Raw genomic sequence first — 20,473 nt, forward strand, 5'->3', positions numbered from 1 at the left:
GATGTTATGACAATGAGGATGTTTCTGTGAAGACAAAAGAACAAACTGATTTTATTTCTTGATAATATCCCTTGTATGTTGTATCATGAAGAGCATGACAATTGCATAATAAAACTGAGTGTAACACTGCCAAGGCCATGGGTATGCAATGAATAAAGGGCAAATCTGAGCAAAGGAAAACTGGTAAGTTTATTGGAGGAGACACATTTTCTGCTTCATATTTTAATTGAACTAGAAGCGTACATTATATGCATACCCTTTGATGTCATGCATAATTGTAGTATACAAAGCCAAGTTCTAAAAGCAGCACAATATGTTTGTGAAAAACTCCCTCCAGTTTTGAGGAACAGTATACTGTACCTACCATACTGTCCACATAACTTTGTAGTTTCTCTGTGGAGAGCCATAAAATATCAATCTACTAAACTATTTTCATTTTTATCACAGAGCTGGTGTAACGTCTACTTCTCAAGCATGGTGCTACTTTATCCTAAACCAGTAAGATATTAGCAGGGGTTATTTTAATATTCTAAATAATTACCCCTTGAGGCATAATGTGGCACAAGTGAAAGATGTGGGTCACACTGCTATCATGGCTTGATTTGCATGATATGGATGATAACATAACTTCCGCAAGTATTTCATTGCTGCTGTTGGATTTGCATTTTATTTCTGTTTTATAATCCCTTTACATAATTCAACAAGTACATTAGCAAATGCATTGACGCAAGATCCTTTGGATTTCTACAAACAGTGAGAATCTATTATTCCAAAGTCATGAAATTAATAATAGGTAGCTTTCTGCAAAGAAGACACAATAACATTGCCGTTGAGTATAAGTATGCAGAAAAATAAAATAATGCGGTAAAACTTCACACTTCTTAAGACAGAAGTGGCAAACTTCATGACACCCATGCAGACGGACAATAAAGGTACGACTGCTGAATCCTACACAAATGCACTTTATAAGCACTTACACGAGTGCATGGATCATGCTATCCTCCAAAAAAAGGAAGCCAATCTGATGGTCCTCTGCCATAAACAAACTCTACAACAGAAGAAAGAAACAGTTGCAAAAAAGAGTAAAATCCCATGACTGGATGAACTCCCTGGTCAACCTCAGTAAGAAGCTGAGATCCCTCCTAAAATCCTCCAAAGCTAGTTACAAAAACAAAATTGCCACTGACTCTAAAGACAACCACAATGCATTCTATAGCTATGTCAAGAATCTCAATGACAGCACTCAGATCTGCTCTGAGTTACAGCACAATGGCACTAAATATACAGAACCAACTGATATTGCCAACATCCTGGCAGATAGGTTCAGTGCTATCTTTACCCCACTTTCACCCCCTAGAGGGCCCATCTCTATACTGGAAGAATGCAAAATTCCTATAATCACAGCTGCACAGGAAAAAACACACTCTCCAAAGCCAAGAACACAGCATCCATGGGACCTGACCATATCCCAGGCTGCATTCTACATGAACTACAGAATGCACTGGCACCCTACCTAAGTACCATGTTCAATCATAGCCTCAACTCAGGCTTTGTGCCCACTGAATGTCACACTGCAACGGTCATCCCACTCCACAAAGGGCCAGCCATGATGGACCCCGGGAACTACCGCCCCATTAGCGTGATGAGCCTGGTCTGCAAGGCCATGGAACATATCATCATGGAACTCATAAACAAAGACATTGGTAATTGCCAAACTCTGGACCCTACCCAGTTCGGACTTGTAAAAGGCAGATCATATCTCCTAAACCTGACTGACTTCTTTGAAGCAGTCACCAAAGCCATAGATGAGGGTAAGGTGGTTCACACAGCTTATCTAGATCTCGCCAAGGCTTTTGACACCATCCCCCACTCTGGAATTATAGATAAGCTCATTAAACTAAGTATAAATCCCTATGTCACAAGATGGGTTGCCAACTGGCTCATGGACAGAACCCACACTGTGAAAGTAGCAGACTCCAAATCTGACTTTAGACCAGTGACAAGTGGAGTACCACAGGGTTCAATCCTGGGTCCTCTCCTGTTTGGTATCTACTTCTCTGAAGTGCAGGCTAACACAGAAGGTCTTTGGCTAACAAAGTTTGCAGATGACTGCAAACTAGAAGCCATAATCGAAACTCCTAACGATGTGGACATACTACAAAAGGGCCTCACTGAGACAGATGCATGGTGTCAAAGCCATGGCCTGAAGCTCAATGCCAAAAAGTGTATTGTCATCCCCTTTGGTAAAAACTCTGTACTCATGAACTACCACATAGCTGGTAGTCTACTTAATACCAAAAATGTGATAAGAAACCTTGGGACACAGGTGGACAGTAGTCTCTCCTTTGATAATTACATCACCTCAGTGGTCAGGAAATCCTTCTACATGGCTCACCTCATCACAAAAGGTTTCTCATCCAGAAAAAAAAGAGGTCATTGTTCCCCTCTACTCATCACTCATTAGACCCATTATAGAGTACAACACCTCTTTTGGTATGTACCTCACAAAACATCTACAACAACTGGAAAGGCCACAGAAATACCTCACAAAGAAGATTACTGACCTCAAACAGATGCCCTATGCAGACCGTCTTAAAAAACTCCAGCTTTACTCCATCGCATATTGCCTACTCAGAGGCGATCTCTGCCTAACATACAAAGCTATGTCAAACCCAGAGCTGTTGGACATGCTCCACTTAAAGAAATCCCAATCCCTCTGAGCTACATGCTCTAGGGACCTAAACCTTGTCACCACAATAAACAGAACATGCTGGATGGATAGATTCCTGTCCCAGAAACTTCCCATACTCTGGAACAGACTACCTATCTATGTCAAACAGAGCTCCTCATTAGCACTCTTCAAGAAAAATCTTGATGATTGGATGGGCAATAGAAAATTCACCCCAGGGATCACTTCTGTGGCTCTGCTCGACAGGGGCACAAGAAAATAATTTTCTTGGGTGGCGAAAGCCAGGGTAAATTTTTGGCTAGGCTTATATAGGCTCTAGAACCAATAGCCTAGTACCTACCTATGAACCTATAAAATAAAACAAAACAGTAAATCCTCATCTGTAGGACTGCATATGTTAGATGACAATGTGGCAGTAAGCCATAGAAAAAAATATAATGTGGTGCTAATTTGGTTTAGCTGGTACCATCGGATTTATCTTAATAAGCAGCTTAAATGAGAGAAGTACTTAAGTTCTCATAAAACAACTGACTTCTATAGAGTCCGCTTTACCCAGTTAATACGTTGCATTTACTAGATCCTCGCTGGCTGTTCAGTGCATTCCACTGCCATACAGAGTAAAGCATTTTACAGGATTTGAGATAGGACACATGTAATAAGGAGTTAACAGAATGCTGAAGTTAACAGATGGACTGAATCCTGTAACTGACAAAATGTAACCAGCTAAAATGGGCAATGAGCTGTGCACACCCCATTGTTAGTTGTCAACTTAACCTGCAGGTAATGAGGGGGTGGAGCTGAAAATAGTAAGATAGGTATAGAAGCAATTGAATGGAGGTAGTTGAGAATAGATGTAAGAAATAATGCATCATAAAGAGTGTGGTGGGGCCTTTGAAAGTACTGCTTAAGCTATAACAGTAAAAGTCTAACAGGTTCAAGTAGAGCAAGGGAATATGTCAAAGTTAGGGAAGGGCAGCTACAGAAGGATGGGGGGCATGAATTAAAATGGACATTCCATCAGCTGTACCGCATGTTTATATGCACTAGAGGCAAAGTGTTGAAGCTCAGTAGGTATCTTTCTTCCCTCAGTTATTACTGCATGACTGAAATGGAGTGATACTTTTACACTGACAGTGCACAACACCACCTCACCAGCAAAAATGTACACTATATAAACTTATGAAATTACCATAAACAAAAGTATAATAAAAAAAATGTGCATCAAATAAATAGTTAATAATGTCACCTTTATTTGCAATCCCATAAAAATAAACATACTTCATGAAAAGACTGATTTCATTATTTGGATACAAAACAATAATAGCAGAAAAATAAACATAAAGTTCATTGAGTGAAAAAGAAAACTAAAGGGAAGAACCATGAACTTAAGAGTACAGAATATCAATGATAATTTTAACAATATCCTAGAATAATCAGTACTGACTATCTGTTCTTCAACAGCCTGCACTGCAGTTTACCCTCTCCATCTGTTCTGTCGTGTTGTATTTACTACAGAAAATCCCATTTAATTAGCTACAAGTTCTATGAGACTAATGCCAGATTATGGCTGCATTGGATTTTGGTTTTGATTCCGTTGTTTAAGGTTTAGATATTTCCATTTATTTTTTTGTTGCTCCTATTATAGTACAGTTACTTTTATTTTAAAATTTGTTGTACCTTAGAGCTTTTTTTTTCTCTTGGAGCTTTAAAATTTCTTCGGAAGAAACAGTTAGTGTGTGACTGCATTTTATTTTTCAAACCCACCTGCCCAGTATCTGTTGCAATTTTAAACATGGCAGCATTGGAGGTGAGCAGCACTACTGTAAGTCTGAAATTGTAAAATCCTTTTAGTCCCACATAATCTGATCATTTTACTGAACACTGAAAGATCAAACCAGAAAGGCCCTCCCCTTAGACCCCTTATGCCTGTGTTAGCCTCTGCTTCATATCTTCAGTGTACATTGCAATATTCAGGGTATTAATCTATTTTTCCATCTTTCTTTTAAAATCTGTAACATCTGGGACTAGACTTCCAATCACAGGATAGCCTATGAACTACTTCCCACAAATCAATTTGGGATTAAAGGTGCTGTTTTGTTCCTGGTGAGAGAAGGAGCATTGTATTTCCTTGCCTTCTTAGAGATTACCACTCACTGGAAAGTCGGTAAACTGCTTCTTTGGAATTAGTTTAGGATTAGCACTACTAATTTGCTCTTGGTGAGAGAAGGAGCAATGGCACTGACTTTTGCTGGTCTCTAACTTGGCAGTGTGTCTTGGACTTCGCTGAGTAGTCTATTAGCAATTTTTGGTGAGGACCTCTTCAGAGACTTTGTGAAGCTTGGCTTTCTATTCCATCCATCGGCTGTACACTTGTCTCAGGTGTATCTACCAAGAGAAAACTATACAAGTGTATTGAACTCGGTAACATTTGGGTTAATACTACTTTTTAGGAAGTGGCTTGGAATTAGTGCCCATGTTTTGCTTCTGGTGAGAAAAGAAGCAATAGATTATTTATTATTAGCTGAACTCAGTTGTGTTATGACCAGCAGTATCTCTACTGCCAGACATATATCACCTACACTAATTAACTCTAGACCTTATAGACATTAATCTCCCTTCAGCCAATGCTAATAAGTACCTGGAACTGTAGGTTTGCATTTTCAAATCTGCCCTGTAGCCAGCTTGTTTGAAACGGGCATCCTGAGACAGTGCAGCAATTGTATCATGTTTACTGAACAAACACCTACTACTTAAGCAAATTGATGCAACATATAAATTGCAGGTTATCAGTACCAGACAGCACCATACTAAACCAGTCACACACAGCTCAGACCAAACCCAAAAAACTATATATTTACCTAGGCTCTTAAAAGTAACTTTCTGTAAAAATTGGACTGAATGCCTGTATCTTTAAAATTACCTAGACCAGTGCTGAACAAGTGGCAAATATTTAAGTTTCTCTTTTATGTGCCAAATATCACATTTTTCAGAATAAATATCTGCACATAGTATAATTCTGATAATGGTGGTTTATTATTTAGTAGTAGCACACAGTGGAAGTAAATATGTTCATAGGTTCATAGGTTCATAGTTAGGTACTAGGCTATCTGCCCGAGGGCATTTATAAGCCTAGTTAGAATGTGTTGGCTTTCGCCACTCCATTGATTAATTAACTGAGCCTCTGTCAAGCAGAGCCAATGAAGTGATCCCAGGGGTATATTTTCTGTTACCCATCCACTCGTCAAGGCTTCTCTTGAAGAGTGTTAGTAAGGGGCTCTGCCTAATGTAGTTAGGATTTTTTTTCCAAAGCATGGGGAGTCTCTGTGACAGGAATCTATCCCTCCAGCATGTTCTATTTATTGTTGTGGCGAGGTTTAGCTCACTAGAGCATGTGGCTCGCAGTGACTTGGATTTCTTTAGGTGAAGCATGTCCATCAGTTGTGAGTTGGACATGGCTTTGTAAGTCAGGCAGAGATCACCTCTGAATAAGCGATATGCCTCTGACTATAGCCGGAGTTTTTTCAGTCGGGCTGCATAGGACATATGTTTGAGGCCAGTAATCCTCTTGGTGAGGTGCTTTAGTGATCTTTCCAACTGTTGGAAGTGTCTTGTGAGGTACATCCCAAATGGGGCATTGTACTCTATGATGGTTCTGATGAGTGATGAGTAGAGGGACACTATAGCCTCTTTATTTCTAGATGCGAACCCCTTAGTAATTAGATGGGCCACATAGAAGGATATCCTAACTACTTTGGCAATATGATTGTCAAAGGAGAGATCACTATCTACCTGGGTCCCCAGATCTCTTATTACCTCTTCTGTATTAAGGGGGCTGCCGCCTATGTGGTAATTTGTTGGTGTTTTGTTTTTCCAAAACGGGATGACTATGCATTTTTTGGCATTTAGCTTGAGGCCATGACTTTGACACCAGGTGTCTGTCTCAGTAAGGCCTTTTTGAAAGATGTCCATGTCAGCCGGAGAGTCAGTTATGGCTCCCGCTTTACAGTCATCGGCAAACTTGGTTAGCCATAGTCCTCATGTAATTCCAAATGCAATTCAACAAGATCCAAACAAGTCTTACTGTCTCAAAAAACACTGCTGATAAACTGAAACAGATTGAATTACACTGCCTGTAGTAACTCTGAACTCAGAATCTCAGAATTGTTCCTTTTTTTCCACAATGGCAGAAATAATAGCAACCACATTGTGTTTTGTAGTTTGCAGATTGCTGGACATTTAACTGAACTTCTGTACTGACTTCATGAATATCTGTACTGAGCCGGATTACACTTAATCTTCTGAATATTAGTAACAAACTGAGCTGTACTGCACTGACTTCTGTACTCAGTTTTAACTGAACTGAACTGTACAGAACGTCTGACTTCATAACAGTACCAAAGCCCTGTAAAGTCCCTACAAGTTCTACATGCCTCTTTAACCATGGTTTCCAAGTTTCATACCATCTAAACAAGATGTGTTTGTACCAAAACTGTTACTCACATTCTTTTAGCACATTTCATTTGTATTAGCACTTTAGACTGAACTTTAGTTCTCTGAGTTCATTTGAATCCTTCATTGTAACATAATATATAACATTCCTTCATATTGAAACTACACTTACTGAAACCACATGTAAAATGTGAACTGTAAAACAAAGATATAGGTCTGATTTAATATGTCTGCTTTTCTAGGCCAGTGCAAAGAGAATACTGTATTTATTTCTAACAAACTCATTTATGGGAAACCTGATCTTACACTTACCTAAACCACAAAGGCCTCCTAAATGTAAACTAAGAAACAGATACCCTTAACCTCACAAACACATAACACAAACTGCACCCACCAAGAAGTATACATCAAGGAGTCATACCGAATCATTTCAAAAGCCCATATGGCAAACATCCACACAGTCCAATATCCCAGTCACAGGTGACTCCATATTGAGGCACACTGATCCACCACTCACCAGGTTGTGAAAGGAGAGGGTCATGGTCCATTGCCTGACAAGTGCCAGAATTCACTACGTCATGCACACACTCAAGTCCTTGCACTCCAAATACATATATAACATGGTCATAGTGCACATGGGTGTAAATGAGTTGATATATACCACCCTGGGATATACAAAGACAGACTTGATGGAGCTAATGGAATGTGTCTCTAAGACAGGTGTAAATCCAGCCTTGAGTCCCTGTCTACTATCACCAGGAATGATGCTATAAAACAAACAAATTATTATTGAATTCAACTGACTTAGCTTCTGGTGTCATACTAACTGTTTGCAGGGATAGCTGCACCTATCCCCCCAAAGCTTTAATATACTGGCTAAATCCTTGTCCAACCCATAGCATTTTCTTGAAAACATCATTATTTTAAAGCTTTCAAGATAACAAAAAGAATCCAGATTACATAAAGGCACCACTGTTCATTGCTAATAGCCTTAACAAAAACCTCTAATTCCTAAAAGCACTCCTTACCCTGTAAAATAATATATGCATCCTCACAGATACCTGGTTCAAGACCAATGGGAACACTCCATCAATGCAGGGTTTCAATGCCTACTACATATTCCGGCCCACTGCATTAGATGAAGGTACTAAAGAAAGCACTATCTCCATATTCTTAAAAAAAATATTAATTACCATACTTATTAGACAAGATAATGATCTGAATCTCCCCAGTGTCCAAACTTACTATAAGCAAAAACCGATAGAATAACATAGCTAACTATAGGACCACTCTATGTCTCCCTCGCTCCATGCCTCCTACTTAATCACTATATCCTAAGCATTAACACAAACTATATTCTCTTAGGAGGTTGCAAATACCCTTCCATTAACAGGAAAACTTATACATTCTTTATACCCTTCCATTAACAGGAAGACTTATACATTCTTTATACCCTTCCATTAACAGGAAGACTTACACATTCTTCATACCCTTCCATTATACATTCTTTAAACATCTATGCGCACAAATTTCTGGAAATCATTAATACAGATTCTCTGGACTAGTTAGTTTTCACTCCAACCAGAGGCGATAAAATACCCAACTTGGCCCTTACAAATACGGGGCAGCTTTGCTCTCAACCAGTTTGTAACTTCTTCCCTGGCCAAATCGACTACGCATCAATCACATTCAACTTACAACTGACGTCAGATGTATCTTCCCATGCCATAGAATTCAGAGATTATGCCATGGCTAATTTACTAAAAGTAATTAATGCCATAGCAAAATTCAAAACTCCTTCCATCATGATTGCCTCACTGTTTATGTTGAATTCTTTACCGCCAAATTCTATGCACATGTAAATAGCTTCATTGTCACATCTGCCCCCCTCAGAAGTCAATACAATGCTAAATAAGAAAAAAAAATATTGTGAAACCCTAATATAAACATACTCTATAATAAAAGAAAAAAATGATTGCATGAAAATCTAAATTTAACTGTCAAGATACCAATAAAACTCTTACTAAATTTAGTAAGGAAATACAGACCTTGATCAAATTAACTAAAGCCAGATCCATCCATCTGCCACCCATTTTTTCCATTTTTGCATATGGAGTTGAGATGTCTCTTCAACAGCAACAATCTGGCATTTGCATTGTCATATGGCTAGCCCTGACACAGTTGTTTATCCATCACACATACACACACACACGCACAAACAAGCACACACGCACACATGCACACACACACACACACACACACACACACACACACACACACACACACACACACACACACACACACACACACACACCCACATACACACACATACACACACACACACACACACACACACACACACACACACACACACACACACACACACACACGCACACACACTCAGACCTACTGCCAGTTTAGAGTGTCCAATCAACCTACTGCATGCCTTTGGAATGTGTAGGAAACCAAAGCCAGATATGAGGTACAAATGGCCACCCAAGTGAGGGATAACCGTAAATCATGCTTTACCTGTGTGAGAAATCTCAAAAACAATGCCTAGCACTGTACAATGCTAATAGTAAAATATATCACTTACTTGGACCCAGATGACATAGCCAACCTACTACAGACTAATTTAGTTCAAACTTCACCCATCTTTCATCCAGTATTGTCAGATTATTTACCTGTATCTACAACACCTTCAAATATCTCAAAATCAAGTCAATGAATTTTCTATCCAGTTACAAGAATACTACTTTTATGTGTCAGATACCATACTGGGCTGACTACTAGTCAGCCTGAAAAATAACTTGTCAGACCTTACATAAATATTTCAATATCAGCCTCCAAACAGGCCTTCTGCCAGTTGAATGAAGGATATTAACAATTATTCCCTTTTATAAAGATGGGGTGCCAATGAACATAAGTAAATATCTGCAAGCCTTAGCAGATTCACCTGAAGGCTATGGAAATAACAACAAAGACAAGTTATAAACTCTTGACCCAAGCCAATTCAGATTCTTCAAGGGCAAATCCTACCTACTTAACCTGGTTGACTTCTTCAAGGAGGTTACTGAAGTAATGGATGAGGGCAAATCAGTACATACTACATGTGTAGACCTCACAAAGGCATTTAACTCCATCCTACACTCAGGTGTTGTAAATAAACTATACCAGCTAAATATAAATCCCTATGTAATTCATTGGATTGTAAATTGTTTCACAAATAGAACCCATAAAATAAGGGTGGGCACCTCTACCTCCTTCAAAAGACTTGTCAGTAGCAGTTTACTCCAGGTTTCAGTACTTGAGCTGCTTATTTCTGGCATTTACCTATCAGTGGACAAAGCCAATGTTAAGGGTTTATGGCTGAACAAATCTGCAGAAAACTGTAAACTCTGCATCCTTATAAATTTCTTATATGACACCAAAGTTCCCCAAGAAGGCATTTCCCAAACAAATAGCAGGTGGCAAAACCTTAGACTATAGCTATATGCCAAGAAATGTATAATTCTCTTATAATTATCACATTGACAATACACCCCTGAAAGTTAATCATGTAGTCAAGGATTAGGGAACGCACTGCTCATTGGTCGCCACCATACCCACTTTCATGAGTAAATCCTTTTTCATTTCATATCTTACATATAAAGGCATGGTGTTGAGAGTCAGGGATTTCATCATCACACTATACTTGGCTCTTGTCACACCAATCATGGAATAGAATTTGCCATTCAATATGTACCTGTCCAAAGACTTGTCTCAACTGGAGTAACCACAGTGCTTTCTCACTAAAAAAAATGAAGGGCCTAAATCCGGAAAAGTTTTCAGACTGTTACATGGCCTTGTCTTCTCAATATCATTAAGGCTACCAAGATGTGACCTCTGCCTCATCAATATAGATGATCAGTAGACCCTGTGTACTACAACACATGCAAAAGTTCAATGGTCAAAGAAAGACTTGCTCAAAGCATCTCAATCTCTCTTGCTACTTAAATGGAACACAATAGAGGGAAAGTACGTATCAGAGACAATACCTCTTCAATGGTACTATCTTTCACTCCACACCAAAGTACATCTGTTATACTTGTCAAATGCTCTTGGCAAGAATGGATTGGAAACAACCAACTTATCCCTCTTGCATGCCCATGTCTCTCATAAATAAGGACAACAAGTAAATGTCCCAACATAATCTTGTTCAGTTCAGCTCTGGGTTATTCATACTCAAAATATAAGAGTTAAAATTCACCATGGGTATGTAAGGCTGCGATTCTTAAGAGCTTCACAGACCAATAGCCTAGTAAGTACCTAAAAACCTAAAAACCTAATACAGACTCCCCTGGATTCTCAAAGGCTTGCACGGAGTGCAAGATCGGTGCAGGAGCTCAAGCAGGCAATATGTCTGCCACACGATCCAGGAACAGCCTGCAGGGGTCTGCATGAGCATTCCTGCACTAATCCTGCACGGACTAAGCCCTGGTATGCAAATCACCCCATTTGCAGGAGAAATCTATGCAAATGAGGTGATTTTGCAATCCAGGAAGCTTGCAAAAGTCAGTGCAGGACTAGTGCTATCTGCAGAAATGTACTCGGTTAGTAACCGAGTACATATCTGCAAAATCCAAAACGGAGCTGTGACAGCCCAAAATAAAGGCTGCATATCATGTAGTAAGCATGCCACTGGCCTAGTATAAGGCCATTGGCATTGCAAACAAAAAAAAAAATACAAAAATGTTTATTTTTTTTAGCCGATCATGGCTGTTTAAGCATAGGGCAGCGGCACGCAAACGGGATTGGGGGGAAAATAATAAAATAAACCTAAAATAAGCAGTCTAACTAAAATCACTATTCTGCCATGCAAGTCAATGGCAGGCAGAAGACAACCTGGTCAGTGAGTAGTGGTTGCTAAGTGGGGAGGCTCAGTGTGACACATGTAACTATGCATTAGTAGGCAATAATATGCAAATATGTGGAAGGAAAGTGAATCCCAGTATTCCCCAGCATGTGAGTCAGGTCCCAACAGAGTAAGAGTAGGAATAGCTTGGTGCAGGCCTAGGAGTTAGGTGACATCATGGGGGTGTGTGTCAGACATACTATAAGCAGATTGGAGCCCTGTGGCTCGGGATTGCTCCTAGCTTAGCAAAGCTAAGCTAGGGGGTGTGTCTAAACCTGCTTAGCACTTTTTACAAAGCCTAAGCGGGTATGCACACCATGCACCAGGATTTACAAGAAGAAAAAAGTAGTTAAACCAGGAAATAGCAGCAGTATGCACATTTGAGCACTTTGTTTGCGCTGCGTGCACACGGGCTTAAACAGGAAGGCAATAGGAAGGGAAACAGCAGTAGGAAGGTAATCAAGGAGAACTAGCACAGCTAGCAGGTGAAATGTATCAGAATCAGCAAATTACACAGGCAGCAGACCAGCCCAGCCCAGAACATTACTATAACTATGCAAACACCTTCCCCTCTGGTTTTTCCCACACTCTACATCACAGGTGTAAACAAGCAGGTAACTTTTAACACTCAGTACAGCAAAATGATAGAGGCTGCAATAGCTATCATACAACAACTTGTGGAAGAGGCTGAGGGTAGTGAGGATATGAATGCTGTCCACCAATCTACTGGGAGGAGATGCAGAAGAGTGTACAGACCCAGGGTAACCATCCAGGGGCTACATGAGCTAGAGATAGTGGAGCACTATAGGGTGGACAAGGACCTCCTACAGTAAATTGTTGAGCTGTGCCATCCAAGCCTCACACACAGAACTAACAGAGGTGAACCCATCCCAGTGGATACCAAGGTATGTGTAGGCCTAAGAATAGTAGCTACAGGTACCTTCCAAAGGCCAACTGGGGATATGATGGGGATTTCACAGGCATCAGCACCTAGGGTACTCCACCAGTTCTTGGATGCCTTGTCAGCACGTGCTGGTAAGCACTTATATTTCTCCAACACCTGTGAGGTGTTGGTCAGCAATATGCAACTGTTCTACCAAATAGCAGAATACCCTGAGGTAGTGGGTGCTATAGACTTCACGCACATATGCATCAAAGCACCACCGATGAGTGGGGTAGGGTCTACATCAACCACAAGGGCTGCCCCTCTATCAACTGCCAGGTCATGTGTGATGCCAAGGGCATAATAATGAATGTGTGTGCTGGCTGCCCTGGAAGCTATCATGATTCCCAGATCTGGCATCTGACGCAGCTGTACCACAGATTTGCCAATGGGGACATTCCTGGTGGTCACCTAGTGGGGGATGCTGGATATGCACTGGAGCCGTGGCTGATGACACCCATCAGAAATGCACACATACCCGAACAAGAACCAGAATTATAATAGAGCATGTGTTTGGGATGCTCAAGTCATGCTTCCAGTGCCTGGACACATCCAGTGGAGCCTTTCAGTACTCACCAGCTACATATACCCAAATTGTCATCGTATGTGCCATGCTACACAATATGATCCTGCAGAAACAGCTGTAGAAGGAACAGCACGGGACAGGGTCACACAGCCACCCACCATTGCCAAGGCCTGCACAGGCACAGAGTGACTCAGAGGAGGAACAACATGAGCCTGCCCCAGTAGGCAGAAGGAGGTGTGCCCAGTATGCCCTGGCCTTGGCAAAGAGGCAACACATAGCACATACAGTGACACAGGAGGGACCCAGGGAATAACACCTCTCTCTGACTCTCACATACAGTAAAAGGGATGCCAAACATTACGCTAACTGTGTCTAACCATGTGTAGGGAGTGTAGTATGTGTATCCAACATAGGCAGCCCTGCAGAACCACCCTCAATACTGGGACACTCACAAGGTAAGTGACTCACACAAGCCATTCAGGGCGGGTCACATACCCAACAACAGTCACAGCCAGCAGGACAGGTGTAGACAAACACAAACAAAGATGCTGCTATGGCCTCTGAATGAGGCCTATGGCTAACCTCCCCCCAGGCCTACACAGACAGACTACAGCAGGTCAGGCAGTGGGATGTCAGTTCTGAAGGGTAGGAAGTCAGAAACTAATATGTAGGTAATTAAAAGCTAAGATCTGTAGTACACTGGTATGCCTCTAGTCAGCATGATAGGTAAGACAACAGACTGAAATGGAGTACCCGACATACCAGTACCGTCCTAGCAAATGTGTACAAGTGTCAGGTGTGCCCCCCCATCCTACGTAGAAATATAGTAACAGTCAGGTGTGCCCCCCCCCAATCCTGTGTAGAAATGTAGAAATACTCAAGTGTGCCCTCCCCATCCTACATAGAAATATAATAACAGTCAGGTGTGCCCCCCCAATCCTGTGTAGAAATGTAGAAATAGGTATGCCCCCCCATCCTAAGTAGAAATATAGTAACAGTCAGGTGTGCCCCCCCAATCCTGAGTAGAAATTTAGAAATAGTCAGGAGTGCCCCCCATCCTACGTAGAAATGTAGAAATGCAGAAATTCAGAAATGCAGTAACAGTCCATGCCAAATGATCGACGGATACCCTGCAGAGACAGCATGCTACCTGTAGGTGTACAACACAAAGGTCAGCACTGCAGTACAAATGACCTGGACTCAAACCACACATTCAATACAGACGGCCATACTGGGCATGCCCACACACTTAAGAGAAACAGAAATGAAGGCAATGTCAGTCAACAACATACTGAAAGGTCATACTGTTCATGCTCACACACCTAAACACATGAAGGCCATGTCTGCAAACACCAGTGGACCAGACATATCTGGCAGCTGCAGATGTTAGTGCAGACATGCCTCAGTATGCACCACCCATGCTTTGCACACACACTGGATAGGACTGCAGGCATAATTGTAAGGACAACACACTATAATAAGCCAAAGGTAGACATATATAGATGTGTGGAAGAGGGTGACTGTGACAAGGAGCCATCCAGGCCTGTCCCACCCAGCACACAGGCAAAGGGTCACAACCACATGAGGGTCAGATATTACTCACTGCAGATACTAGCCACCGGTATCTGTCAGCATTACAGAGTATGTGGTGCACGTGCCAGATGTGCAACATGACTGTTCAAGGAAGTAGTCATCTAGCAGCTGCATACAGGTACCTGTGAAATATGACCCGGGTTATGCCTGCCTGTGGCATGTCAAACACTAGTTGAATGGGTTATAGCCCATGCAGACACACTGCCCTCCCCATAGCCCCACTATGACAAGCCTGCTGCGGTCATTCACTGTGAAATACACCTTTGGGGCATTTATATCCCAGTAATCTCCATAGCACGTGCCATAACTGTGTACTGCTGTAGTCTGATAAACTAGTGAGGTGGGAGTACTAACCCCAGCCTTGGCAACTGTGTGTGCGTCTGTCTGTATAGAAAGCAATGCTTTTTAGGGTAGTCACACCCCCTACAATTTAAATGCTCTTCTTTGGTAAGGCTGCTGATGTCATCCACCTAGAAATACACCTCTGGGAAGATTGCATCCCAGTAATCTCTGTAGCGCGTCCTGTAACTGTGTACTGCTGTAGTGTGATAACATAGCTAGGTAGGAGTTCTAACCCCAGCCTTGGCAACTGTTTGTGTGTGTGTCTGTCTGTGTAGAAAACAAAGCTTTTTAGGGTAGTCACACCCTCTACAATTTAAATGTTCTGTGTCGGTAAAGCTGCTGATGTCATCCACCTAGAAATACACCTCTGGGAAGGTTGCAACCCAGTAATCTCTGTAGCATATCCTGTAGCTGTGTACAGCTGTAGTGTGATAAAGTAGTAGGTGTTCTACTCCCAGACATGGCATGTGTGTGTGATTGTATGCATGTCTGTCTTTGTAGAGAACAATGCTTTTTAGGGTGGTCACACTCCTTACAAGTCAAATGTTCAACTTTGGCAAGGCTGCTGTTGTCATCCACCCAGAAATACATCACTGAAAAGGTTGTAGCCCAGTAATCCCAGTAGTGCATGCCATAACTGCACACTGCTGTAGTGTGATGTAGAACTCTGGTAGGGTTCTCTTCCCACCCAAGGCAGTTTTGTGGGTGTTTCAATGTCTGTGTAGGGAGCAATGCATTAGAGGCTAGTCACACTCAGTACATGTCAAATGCCCTACTTTGCCAATGCTACTGATGTCAGCCAATGTGATATACACCTTTGGGGAAGAGGTTCTCAAGTAATCCCCATGTTGCATCCTGTAACAGCTCCATGCTGTAGTGTGATATAGACCTCTATTAGGGGTTCAATACCCACTCAAGTCGGTTGTGGATGTTTTGTGTGTGTTCCAATGTCTGTGTAGGGTGCAATACATTTAGGCTAGTCACACTCAGTACATGTCAAATGCCCTACTTTGGCTACCCTGCTGATGTCAGCCAATGTGATATACACCTTTGGGGAAGGAGTACTCCAGTAATCTCTGTAGTGCATACTATACCTGCGTAGTACTGTAGTGTAATAAACTAGTTTGGTACGGGTTATACTCACAGACATGACAGGTGTGTATGTGTGTGTAACTCGTATCCTGTGTGGAGGTGGGTTGAGTGTGCGACACCTGGGCCAAATGTGGAGTGAATTTTGCAAATTTCTTATATGGTGGCCCTAGTATATATCACAATGTCCACTGTACAGGGATAACAGATGTGAAATAGCCGAGAGGCTGGAGTGCAAATCCATACACATACATGTGACATCAAGGCCAGGCAATCACAGTTAACAACCCCAGTATTACTGAGAGCACACTCTCACCCCATGTCTCATACACACACACACACACACACACACACACACACACACACACACACACACGCTGAGGCAACAGCCAATATGTGTGTAGTACACTGCATATTGGTGACTGATAGTAACTATGGAGTGAATGCAATGGTCTACAGAGGGCATGGCATCCTGTCCATCTTTCCAATAGGCACATGCATGCAGGTAGTGCACCTTCCCCATGTTCCCCACTGGACACCTGCAACACCTGTGGTGCCATCACATGTGACCCACAAAGGACATACCATGCCTGAAAACATGCCCTGCATGGACAGATGCCACTGCCACCAGGGAATATCATTAGCATGCTATCAATGTAGATGCAGGGGTAACCTGCTGTCCATTAACAGTTCCTGCCACAGGTGGCCAAGACTGGCACATCTGATGATAATCTATGCACACAACATGGGCCTGACACCCCGGGTACAGTTCCACATGTCACTGTACATGCATGTGGGAGGTGTGCACATCCCAGAGACTGTCCATATCTTGGAATAAGGAACACGTACATGGCAAGTGATGGATAGCATTGGCTACATGCAATAGTCACCCAGGTGACTGGATGGTAGAAACAATACCCACCTGTGTAAGCAAATGCAGAAACCACTGCCCTGAGCCATAATGCAGACCATTGTCATGTGGCCTGATGCCAAGGTATACCCACTCAGCCTTGTCTAGCCATCTGGCACAGTTGCCCACAACATACCCATGCATAAATGCACCCATGCATGTCAGTACTGGCACCCTGTGTTTTTCTGTGTGTGTTGTATGATGCGTATGATTACATCCACACTCACTACAAACCCCAGTGACATACTGAACTATGCTGTCTGATGCCAGACACCTCCCCATACCTTTTGCCCATATAAACTCCATATGACCCATGTGGTGCATGCGATACCTTCACAGTGAAGTGTTGTGGCAATCTCACTAGTGATGAGCTGTATCCCTGGCCCTGCCAAGTGTGCCAATGTGTGTGTGTCCCTATGAGAATGTGGCTGTGTTGACGCTGGCACCTGTTCATGCGGACAGGCATGTGTACTTCACCCATCGTATAGCTACCATATCCCTGTTGTAGATGTCACTCATCATCACATATATGTTCTTAGAACTTCACAACAGGTAACCTATGTGGTGCATCCAATAACTGCATAGGACTGTAATAGTACTACATAGTCATCAGAGGTTTGATACCCTGTGCTGATAGGTGTGTGACAAAAATGTGCTTAGGTTTTACTCTCCCACCACTCTCTGACTTGTCAATGCCTCTGTCTGCTTCTCTCACTCCCTCAATGGTGGATGTGGAGACCTACACCTGCTTTTCTTAGGCAGCAGTAAGTGATGCTCATGATCAGCTGATGGCCTCTGCAGGAATTGCAGCCATCCCCTAGCTGATTGCATGGGGGACAGCTGTGGTAACATTCCCATAGCCAACTGCATGGAAACAGACTTCAATATCTAGAAACATAATGTTGGTGTTGGCCCTTTACATTCACTGTGAGCAGGAACTAGATTTGTTGTTTGGCAAACATCATCTCAGATGGATTGGGGATTTACCTCTAACAACATACACTGTGGAAACAGGGTAACGCACAGGAGGGGGATGTGCCTGACCTGACTATAGACTGTAAGTGTTTCTATACTGCATTTGGAGTAATGATGGTTTAACAGTGTATGTGGATATGGCTGTCCTACATGTTTTAATACCTATCATGTCAGTTCTATGTTTATGAGGAATCCCCATCTGTAGGGTCATCTGCAGACTGGGCAGTGTGCTGTGCCTTTGGTTTCTTATGTTACCCACAGAGCATCTATCTGTGAACTGTAGAAGGTAGTATGAGGATTGCAGTCTGTAGATGGTGAAAGCCATGACAATTACTGACCTCATATTCCTTATAGGACATATGTTGCAACAAACACTGTTACAACAGTAAAAGTATGAAATGATCACATCAACATGTCAATATTGGCCCTATGTATGTGCTTCCAGCCACAACTCTTTTAACCTTTGTACATATTTCGTGCATTAAGAGGTGCATATGTGCTGCACACCATCATTAGTGTCATCATATCTGATAAGCCAGTGAGATATCAGACTGCTACACGTTATGTACAGTAGGATTTATATTTGATGACATGACCTGGACATTCTGTGGTTGTTTGTACAGTACTGAGGTCTGTGTACTTATGGTGAATGCCGACAGTGTGTGTATTGTTAATATGTACCTTGGCCTGTGTACAAACTGTGGTAGATGTCATCGTACTAGGTCCCGTCCTATCTGATGTTACATGCTGCTCCACTATATGTTACCATATTGGCTTACATGTTTGTAGGGCCATAAACACACATATCCCATACCACAGACGGGCATCAGACCACACTGTGTAGTGGCCCAGTATATGTTGGGTCAGTGTGTGAGTGGCACATATGAGGATGTTGTTGAACAAATAGTCCATATACTGTAATATTATGGTAGCTTACCATATGTGGCTGTGACAGTGTTCACATTGGTTATGGTTATGCATTTTCACACAGGTGTATCTTAACCTGTGCTGTGACATGCCTGTAGAACCTGCTATATATGCAGGTACATGTGCATTCCCCCATAGGAGATGTAGACCAGTGTTGAGCCAGTCTGCCTGTAGCCTGCACAGTGCTTTGTTACATGCCTGGCAGCTTAGTGTACTTACCCAGTGAGGTGTCATGTCCAGATACTTTCCAGATGTACTACTGCCGGGCCTCCCTTAACAATCATGTATGTCAGACAGAACAGTGGGATGCTGCACAGATTTATGTCAATATCCAGTGAGTAGTATGTGGCCATGGCACCTCTGTACCATCAGTTATTATGTGTCAGGACAGACAGAGGTGTGTGAATGCATAACCTATGGGGACAAATGTATACCAGTCATTATGTGTTATACCCATCTACATGGCTGTTAACATCCATATTGTCAGGCTTGGTCCACATGTTCTGCACTAAGGGGTTCTGTGTATACCTCTGGACTATACAGAGTGTGTCAAAATGTCCACATCTATTGGCCAATATATCTGCTGTAGTCCACAGAAGCATTACGTGCTTGCAGCGATACTGTAGTATGATGTCCTTAGGGTGTCTGTCAGTAGCCAATGGTGCACATGTGAAAAGCAGATGTGACCTCCCACACACACCATGTCTGTGAAGACAATCCCTATTACAGTAGATATAGTCTGCTAATATACCTGCTATACATGCCTAACATCCCCTTGCACTATGAAGGTGGAACTATAGGGGCTGCAGTAGGGCTACACCCCATGATCAGGACATATGGTGATTATATATGTACATATGATTATCCAGATATCTATATAGCTAATTACACATGTACATATCGACATATATAGATGGGTGTGTATATGTACATAGATATGCATGTACACACCCAGATATATACATATACAGAGCAGTATATGTCTACACATATACAGATAGAGATACATATGCACATATACGTATACCACGCTGCCATGCCTGCCAGCAGTCCACTGCTGTTGTATCCCCCACACATACAGTGGGGCCGGGGCCATATATGTGTGGGCTTCATCTACACAATACATGTGTGCCCAT

Source organism: Protopterus annectens, chromosome 3.part0 (assembly GCF_019279795.1).
Source record: "Protopterus annectens isolate FY-2018-M chromosome 3.part0, PAN1.0, whole genome shotgun sequence".
Taxonomy (NCBI): Eukaryota; Metazoa; Chordata; order Ceratodontiformes; family Protopteridae; genus Protopterus; species Protopterus annectens.